Source organism: Pipistrellus hanaki, assembly GCF_964339955.1.
Source record: "Pipistrellus hanaki genome assembly, chromosome: 2".
In the NCBI taxonomy this organism is placed as follows: domain Eukaryota; kingdom Metazoa; phylum Chordata; class Mammalia; order Chiroptera; family Vespertilionidae; genus Pipistrellus; species Pipistrellus hanaki.
The window spans coordinates 113036103-113044733 of NC_140504.1; the positions used below are offsets into that span (position 1 = coordinate 113036103).

The following is an 8631-nucleotide window of genomic DNA, read 5'->3' on the forward strand; positions in this document are numbered from 1 at the left end:
CTCTCAATCTGATCCGTGAGTCTCTCTCCTTCTTTCTAGTTGTAGATTTCCCACTCTTTCAGCTTTCCTGTGTTTTTGGATGATGTCCATTCTGTCTTTTAGTTGTTGTTTTGAAATTGTTGTGCAAGGCAGCAGCTTAGGTGCTTACCTAGGCCGCCATCTTGGTTTCTCCTCTCCTCTAAGTCTTACAGAGTTAATTTGTAGTTTATCTTTAGATATGAAATGGCCAAGATAATTTACATGAGGTTAGCACAATTATAACTTATCCTTTGAGGCACTATGTCCTTTTATAGCTAGTTGCTGCAATAGGGAAATTGTGCCATTTGGGGCATAAAAGTAAGTCATTCATATACTGTATTAGAGTGGAATTTCTCAGAAATTTAACATCCATCTCTATAATAAAGGGCCAGGGTGTAACACCGTATGACCAAAGCTCAACCAGAAGTCAGTTGCAACCCAGCACTGACTGCTGCTGCAAGCATGGTGCCCCAGCACTGACTACTGAGGGGGCTGCGAATCAGGGCCAGAGAGAGGCCTGAAAACAAAAGCAGGGACTGATTCATTGCCTCTGTGGCAGCTTTTGATCAGAACTTGCCTCTCTCTTTCTGCCCCCAGTCTGGCCAGCAGCTGAGTCTCCATTTCTCTCCAAGACTCCACTAGGGCTGCTGATCAGCCTCACATATCTGATCAGGCCCTGTTGATAGGCCCAAGGATGCTGAATAGCATAGAAACTGACCAATCAGAACCAAATCTAGAGGTTTAGAGGTGTTTCTGTCCAGGGAAAGCCATTGATCCCAAGGCCAGCTCTAGCAATGGCCTTTGAAAATCTACAGAAAGTGCTCATCAGTGACAGCTTGGACCCTTACTGCCAAAAGATCCTTCAAGATTGAGGGCTGCAGGTGGTGGAGAAGCAGAACCTGAGCAAAGAGGAGCTGATAGCCTAGCTGCAGGACTGCAAAGGCCATATCCGCCACTTGGCCACCAAGGTAACCGCAGATGTCATCAACACAGCAGAGAAGCTCCAGGTGGTGGACAAGGCCAGCTCCAGTGTGGACAATGTGGATCTGGAGGCCACCACGAGGAAGGGCATCCTGGTCATGAACATTCCCAATGGGAAGAGTCTTAGTGCTGTGAAGCTCACCTGTGGGATGATCATCTGTCTGGCCAGGCAGATTCCCCAGGTGACGGCTTTGATGAAGGATGGCAAATGGGACTGAAAGAAGCTCACGGGAACCAAGTTCAATGGAAAGACCCTGGGAATTCTTGGTCTAGGGAGGATCAGGAGAGAGGTGGCCGTAATAATTCAGTACTTCGGGCTGAAGAATGCAGGATACAACCGTATCATCTTAGCAGAGGACTCAGCCTCCTTCAGCACTCAGCAGCTGCCCCTGGAGAAGATCTGTTCCCTTTGTGACTTCATCACTGTGCACACCTCTCTCCTGCTCTCCACCACAAGCCTGCTGAATGATGACACCTTTGCCCTGTGCAAGAAGGGCATGTGCGTGGTGAACTGCGCCTGCGGAGAGATCATGGACAAGGGTGTCCTTCTCCAGGCTCTGCAGTTGGGGCAGTGTGTGGGCGCAGTGTTGCCTGTATTCAAGGAGTCACCTCAGGAGCATGCCATGCTGGACCACCAGAACATTATCAGCTGCTCCCACCCGAGTGCCAGCACCAAAGAGGCCCAGAGCCACTGCGGGAGGAGATCACTGTTCAGTTTGTGGACATGGTGAGGTGGAGAGCCTTTACTGGGGTCATGAATGCCCAGGCCCTTACCAGCACCTTCTCTCTACACACCAAACCTTGGACCTGTCTGGCAGAAGCTCTGTGGACTGTGATGTGAGCCTGGGCAGGGTCCCATCCAAGGGACCATCCAGGTGGTAATTCAGGCCTTATCCCTGAAGAGTGCCAGGAACTGCCTGAGCCCCTCAGTCATTGTTGGCCTCCTCAAAGACACTTCTAATCATGCAGATGTGAACTTGGTGAACACCAAGCTGCTGGTGAAGGAGGCTGGCCTCAATGTAACTACCTCCCATAACCAAACAGTGCCAAGAGAGCAAGGATGTGGGAAGGCCTCCTGAGTGTGGCCCTGGCAGGTGCCCCCTGCCAGGCTGTGAGCTTTGTCTAGGGAACCACACCTGTGCTACAGGGACTCAATGGAGCACTCAGACCAGAAGTGCCTCTTCAGAGGGGTCTGCCCCTACTCCTGTTCTGGGCTCAGCCCTCCAACCCTGCCATGTTGCCTACCATGATTGCGTTCTGGTTGAGGCATGCATGCAGCTGCTGTCCTACCAGACCTCAGTGGTGTCAAATGAGGAGACCTGGAATGTCATGGGCATCTCCTCTCTGCTGCCCAGCCTGGATGCCTGGAAGCAGCCTTTCAGTTTCATTTCTGACCTTGAGGCTCACCAGGACCAGCCTTGGGGGAATTGTGATCAATATTGAGAGTCACATTCCTAGAGCTGATACCACTTATGTGGTCTCACCCCGTAATAACCACTTAATAAATAGTCAACTCTTCCCTCCCACCCACCAAAAACAAAAGAGAGAGAGAACCAAATCTGGGTCAACTGTGAGGAGCCAATGACTTCCTAGGAGGTGGAGCTTTAGACACTAACTGAAATAGATACCAACCAATCAGAACCAAATTGCCTGGCAGAAGAGGGCTGTTGGGGATGAGATCAGACCTTCAGAGGTGGGCAGTTAGGGGCGGTCAGGCAGGCAGGCAGAGGGGTTAGGGGCAATTAGGTAGGCAAGCAGGTGAGCAGTTAGGAACCAGCGGTCCCAGATTGTGAGAGGGATGTCCAATTGCCGGTTTAGAGATTGGGGCTAAACCAACAGGTGGACATCCTTCAGGGGTCCCCAAACTGGAGAAGGTGCAGCCTGGGCTGAGGGAACCCATATACTTTCATGCACTGGGCCACTAGTATTTACACTGAGTGGCCAGATTATTATGATCTCTGAATGTATAATAATCTGGCCACTCAGTTTATATCCTATATAATAAAAGGCTAATATGCAAATTTCTGCCTTGACCAGGAGTTTTACCAGCAGGCAGGCAGGCCAACTGTCCATGTCCCCTTCCCCTGGCCAGACTGGCCAGATCACATCCATGCACAATTTCATGCACAGGGCCTCTAATATATATACACTGAGTGGCCAGATTATTAGTGTTCAAAGATCATAATAATCTAGCTACTCAGTGTATATAAAATCATAAGCAAACAATTGTCCATTCAACTGTTCATTATGACATGCATTGACCACCAGCTTAAAACAGAAGCTGCCAAGTAACAGCAACTTTGCAGAGTGCCCCCTCTCACTCCCAGACCCATTGGGGGATGTCTGATTGTCAGTTAGGCCTTATCCCCGAGGTCAGGCTAGGGACCCCACATGCTGGAGGGACCCCTGCTCACTCTGCAGATGCCCTTCGAGCCTTGGCACTGCCCAGGTGTGGCTGGCTGGGGAGGGACCGCAGGAGGTTGGCTCCAGGGCATATCTGGCCAGCCTTGACCAGTCCTACCCCACCAGTCACCTTCTAATTAATTTCCCTTTAATGTACATGAATTCATGCACTAGGCCTCTAGTTATTTATATTAGTTTTTAATAATTCGAAGAAGTAGATGGACTTTTGGTTTATCCCTGGGGCATTACAGTCCAAATAAGTTGTCAATTTTCCCAGATGAAGGCAAAGAGATATTGACTATCCTTTTCTACTAGAATTTTGAAGAACATACTACATTAATCTGTTATTGAAAAATAATGGCAGTTTTACAGGAATGGCTGATAAAAAAAATGTATGTGTGATTTTGAACCACAGGTTGTGTGGGTATAACTCTTTTATTTTAGTTCTGAAATTCTGTATAAATTTTTATTATTTGTAATTTTTAATTGGAAGGTAGGAGAATTACAAGGGCTCGTATATGAAATTATAAGTTTGCTTGTTAAGTAATCTTATATATAATGGGCTTAATTACAGCTAGGACAGCTAGGACTGGAATGGTAGCTGGGACAGACCAGGGGCAGAGTGGGGAGTATGGATTGGGGGGAGGGGGGGAAGGAGGGAGCTAGTGTATAGGTCTTAAATGATATTGGTGAATATTAGGGAGTGGCAAAGTTACTTTAAAAGGAGTGGCTGACTTGATTTTGTCAATATCTGTACTGGAAAGGGCCCAAAGTGGTCTTGGAATATCCTGTAACAAATGTTTAGTTTCAAGATTATTTTCCTCTTTAAAATCATTATTTTTTCCAATTGATTTAGCATTTGATTCATTTGGTTCTAAATACATTTCACCTTGCAGCAAAAGGATAGGTGGGCATTGTGGGTTTTAAGAAAATCTCTTGTTAAGTCAGATGGAAAAGGACAAGAACCATATGATTTCACTCATATGTGGGATATAAAACAGAAAGCAACAAAAGAAACGAAACAAACTCATGAACACAGACAACAGTATGGTGCTTACCAGAGAACTGCGGCTGGGGGCAGGTAATAAAGGATAAAGGGGGTCAGATATACAGTGAGGGAAGGAGGCTAGACTTTGGGTGGTGATCATGCAATGCAATGTACAGATAATGTGTTATAGAATTGTACATTGGAACTTACATAGTGTTATTAACCAATGTCACCACAATAAACTTAATTTTACAAAAGCTGAGAAAGTGAGCAGTTGGGAGGATTAGCCCATGTGTGATAGGAATGGGTAGCCATGGCTGAGTTGCAATGATGGTTTTTAGAGTTGAGTAAGTGTTGGCTCTGAAGATACTAAAGGCTGCAGAGGTATGAAAGCATTGATGGCTGAGAAGTGAATGGGGAAGCTAAATCAGATGCTAAAAACCAGCACGCAATTACCAGGGGTAGGGATATGGGGGGGTGGGGGGTGGGGGGTGGGAGTGGGGGGACACCCAGGCCTGCCCAGCCCCCGCTGGAGGGATCAGAAGGCGACTTTGGTGGGAGGGTTCCAGGAAGTCGAGGCGGGGTGGGGCCGAGGAGATGTGGATGACTGGCCTTTCCAGGAAACAGGAACAAGGGCAGAGCACTGGGGTGTGTCCTGGAGCGCAGGAAGTGGGGTTTCCTGGAACAAGTAGGGAGGCTTGCCTAGGAAAGGCTTGCCTTAGGGATGGCAGCTGAGCTGTACTGAGAGAAATTGGCTCCGAGCTCCTGAGAGCTTCAGGCACCGCCCTGCTCCGGCGCGAGGCTAGCGGTTTGGGGACCGTCCTCTCCACCCCTCCACCCCTCTAACCCTCGATCGCCCACCCTTCCTGGGCGCCCCTTCCTCCCCTCTGGGCGGGGCCTGGCCTGGCCAGAGCCGCCCTCCGCGCCGGGCTCGCTCCCAGAGCCCCAGCCCTGGGTCTCCATCCAGCTGCACCCACAGGCGGAAGCCGCTCCCTGAGCCCCCAGACCGCACACCTGGGAGGGGTCCAGGAGACCAGGGCTCCTCACAGTTGGAGCAAGGGGCAAGAAAGGACCTGAATGGGGCTGGGACCCGCCTGGGGCCCAGTGGGGAGTGGGGGTGGGGGGATAAGGGGGAGCGAGAGGGGGCAGGACCAAGGGGAAGCATGGCACCGCTGCTGGAGGACCTGGGAGGAGGATCCACGGTGTCCATCACCAGGGCCCAGGCCAGTGGAGGAGGGACTAGTGGCCCCTACACCACTCAGCCCATTAGTTTATACAACAGCGCCCCCTGTGTTTCCTTCATGGCACCAGCCAGCACCCCAATGAGGCAATTCCTTCATTCTGGGTTTCCACTAGAGGCTCCTCAGCATCCTGATCTGGGTCAGCGCCAGGCGCGAGGTGCATCCATGAGGGTGGTCGAGGGGAGAGGAAGAGGTCAGGCCCAGGAGGCTGGAAGTCCGAGGAGGAGGAAGGACGGAGCCTCCGAATAAGGAGAGCTCTGTGGAAGGGCAGGGGGTCTGGTAAGGTCAGCCTAGGGTACCTGCGTGAACTGTGTCAGCTCCCAGCACCACCATAGGAGAGTTAGTCACAAACCATCCGACAGTCCAGCCACTCGATGCCACTCAGACCACTGCCAGAGCCCGCTGCCTTTGCCAAAGTTGTCTCTAGATCATTAGATCCACACCTCGGGTGGGGCAGTGTATGTACACTCTGCGTTCATGGAAGTCTGAGGCATTGCTTTCTGCTGTCTCTCCAATTCGGTGTTTGGGATTTTATCTACACCTTAGAGCACTTTTACTACATTTTCAAAAATAAGCACATATAATTTAACTTCAAGCTTATAGTAGAGTTTTCTTTAACCTATACAAGTCCTTAAAATAGTTGATGTGTACCAGGCCTGAGTGGCTCAGTTGGTTGAGTGTCTTCCTGTTCACCAAAAGGTTGTTTGTTTCTTTCCTAGTCAGGCACATACCTAGGCTGCAAGTTCCACCCCAGGCTGGACATATACAGAAAGCAACAGATTGATGTTTCCCTCACATGAATCTCCCTCTCCCTCTCCCTCTCCCTCTCCCTCTCCCTCTCCCTCTCCCTCTCCCTCTCCCTCTCCCTCTCCCTCTCCCTCTCCCTCTCCCTCTCCCTCTCCCTCTCCCTCTCCCTCTCCCTCTCCCTCTTCTTTCATCTCTCTAAGCAAGTCCACTGGTGAGGATTTAAAAAAAAAAAAGTAAAATAGGAGCTATGCCTTGGAAGTTTTGCTGGTTCTTACTTTAGTGTACTATTCTCAAGGTTCAGATAAATATTGTAAAGTTGTGCTATTCACTTGGGTGGGCACACAGTGCTCCAGTTCAGGAGCTGACCTTCCTTTCTGCTTCTGTTGGGGCTCCTAATTAATCACCTTGGGTGGGATGCTTGAGAGCCAGGGTGCTGTATCTGTATCTCTGAATCCCTGTGTATGCTAAGAGCCTCGCTGGAGCTGTTCCCAGCTTTTATACCAGTAATCTCCTGTGAATGTTTTCAGCAAGTTGTACTTTTTCACTAATTCAATTTTTCTATTTTCAGTCCTTATTGAGAGTTTCTCTGATCCACCAAAGGTTCTCTTCTTGTTTTCCAGTGGGACTAAGGGTTTATTATTTTATTTTTTCCCCTAGTTTTAGGGATTTGGATGGGAAACCTCAGTATGAATTCAGTTGCCATAATTTTTTGATCATAGTTTAATTCTCCTTTTAGCTCAAGCCGAGCCCAGAGAATGTTCAACATAGACTATAATACTGTTTCAAGAGAAGGAAGATGGCAAGAGTAAACACCTGTACTCACTACCTCCCACAACCAAATCAAAATTACAAGCCCTACCCGGTTTGGCTCAGTGAATAGAGTATCGGCCTGTGGACTGAAGGGTCCCAGGTTGGATTCCAGTCATGCTCAGGTTGTGGGCTCAATCCCCTGTATGGGGTATGCAGGAGGCAGCTGACCAATGCTTCTCTCTCATCATTGATGTTTCAATCTCTCTCCCCCTCTCCTTTCCTCTCTGAAATCAATAAAAACATTTTTTAAAATTACAACTAAAATACATAACAATTATCATTCAGAACTGCCTGAAATCTGGCTGTATGGAAGTCCTACAACTAGAGAAGTAAAGAAGAAAACACATTGAAACTGGTAGGAGGAATGGGGGCACAGAATGGGTTGGTCCAACACTCATGTGCAGCATTTTTTTAATCAGCAGGGATATCTCCCAGGTCTCCCATGATAAGCAGTGGGTCGCAGTCATACTCAGGGTTCCAGAGCTGAGAAGAGAAGTCTTCATAACTCTGGCTGTAAAAACCAGTAGGGATCCTGGCTCAGTGACAATAAAGCTGCTAGAGTCCCAGGTGTTCCCCTTAAAGGGCCTGTGACAAACTTACATGCTCTCACTTCCTCTGAGCTCCAGTAGAGCAGTGGCTTTGGGGGAATCCAGGGACATATTTGGATGAACTAGATTGTCTGGCATCAGGACAGGAACTCAGGGGTGCCTTTCTCCCAGAAAGAGGTGTTCCCAGGGGTCACTGTTCCTGTGCTTAAACTTCCACCATTGCAGAGCTGATTGGCAGCCTTATCTGAGTTTCCATGAGCATGGTCCACACCTGGGAATCCTCTGAGACCCTGAGCCTCCAATTTTCAGCCTCACCACAGCTGCTTTTCCATATGAATGGCCTGTCCTGGCTCAAGATTCAGACTTCACTAAAATCTCTTAAACAATCAGCAGCTGGAGTTGGCATGCCCAAAACCTATCAATAAAAGGCCCAAGAACTGGCACTACCACCAATCTGCCTTGCTTCAGCAGGGCCTCACCTTGGCACTTCCTAGACCAATACAAGTAGCAGCCATCTGCAGATCTCTCTACAGTTCCTGCCCAGTAACCCCAAGGAGTGGCTGGCTTTGCACATCCCAAAAGCCCGCAGAGCAAGTGCACCCAGTGTAATCAGACCATGACAGATTACAACTCTACACATCCATAAGCAAGATACTCAAGGGGAAAACTCAGTGAGCACCAAAGCACCACTGCAACAAGTTCTGCTCCATAGGGGTGTCTACTGCACAGCAGCTCTTCCACTGAAGACAAAGCTGGACTTCACAGTCAATTGGCTGGAGGTCAATTCCTCCCAGTGACACAAACAGCAATCAAAGTTCATTTAGAAGACTATGGACACAGCTCACACAAGGGGGAACCTAGAATGCTCAGTTCAGCAGACTGGGGAGACCGAGCC

The 8631-nt window shown here is 49.0% G+C and overlaps 1 pseudogene across 1 annotated transcript; it reads left to right on the forward strand.

Annotated features, from left to right (window-relative positions):
• Positions 1–812: 812 nt before the first annotated feature.
• LOC311617423 (D-3-phosphoglycerate dehydrogenase-like) lies at positions 813–2442 on the forward strand (annotated as a pseudogene). Its single transcript has one exon. The product of its transcript is annotated as a D-3-phosphoglycerate dehydrogenase-like (transcript).
• The last annotated feature ends 6189 nt before the right edge of the window (positions 2443–8631 follow it).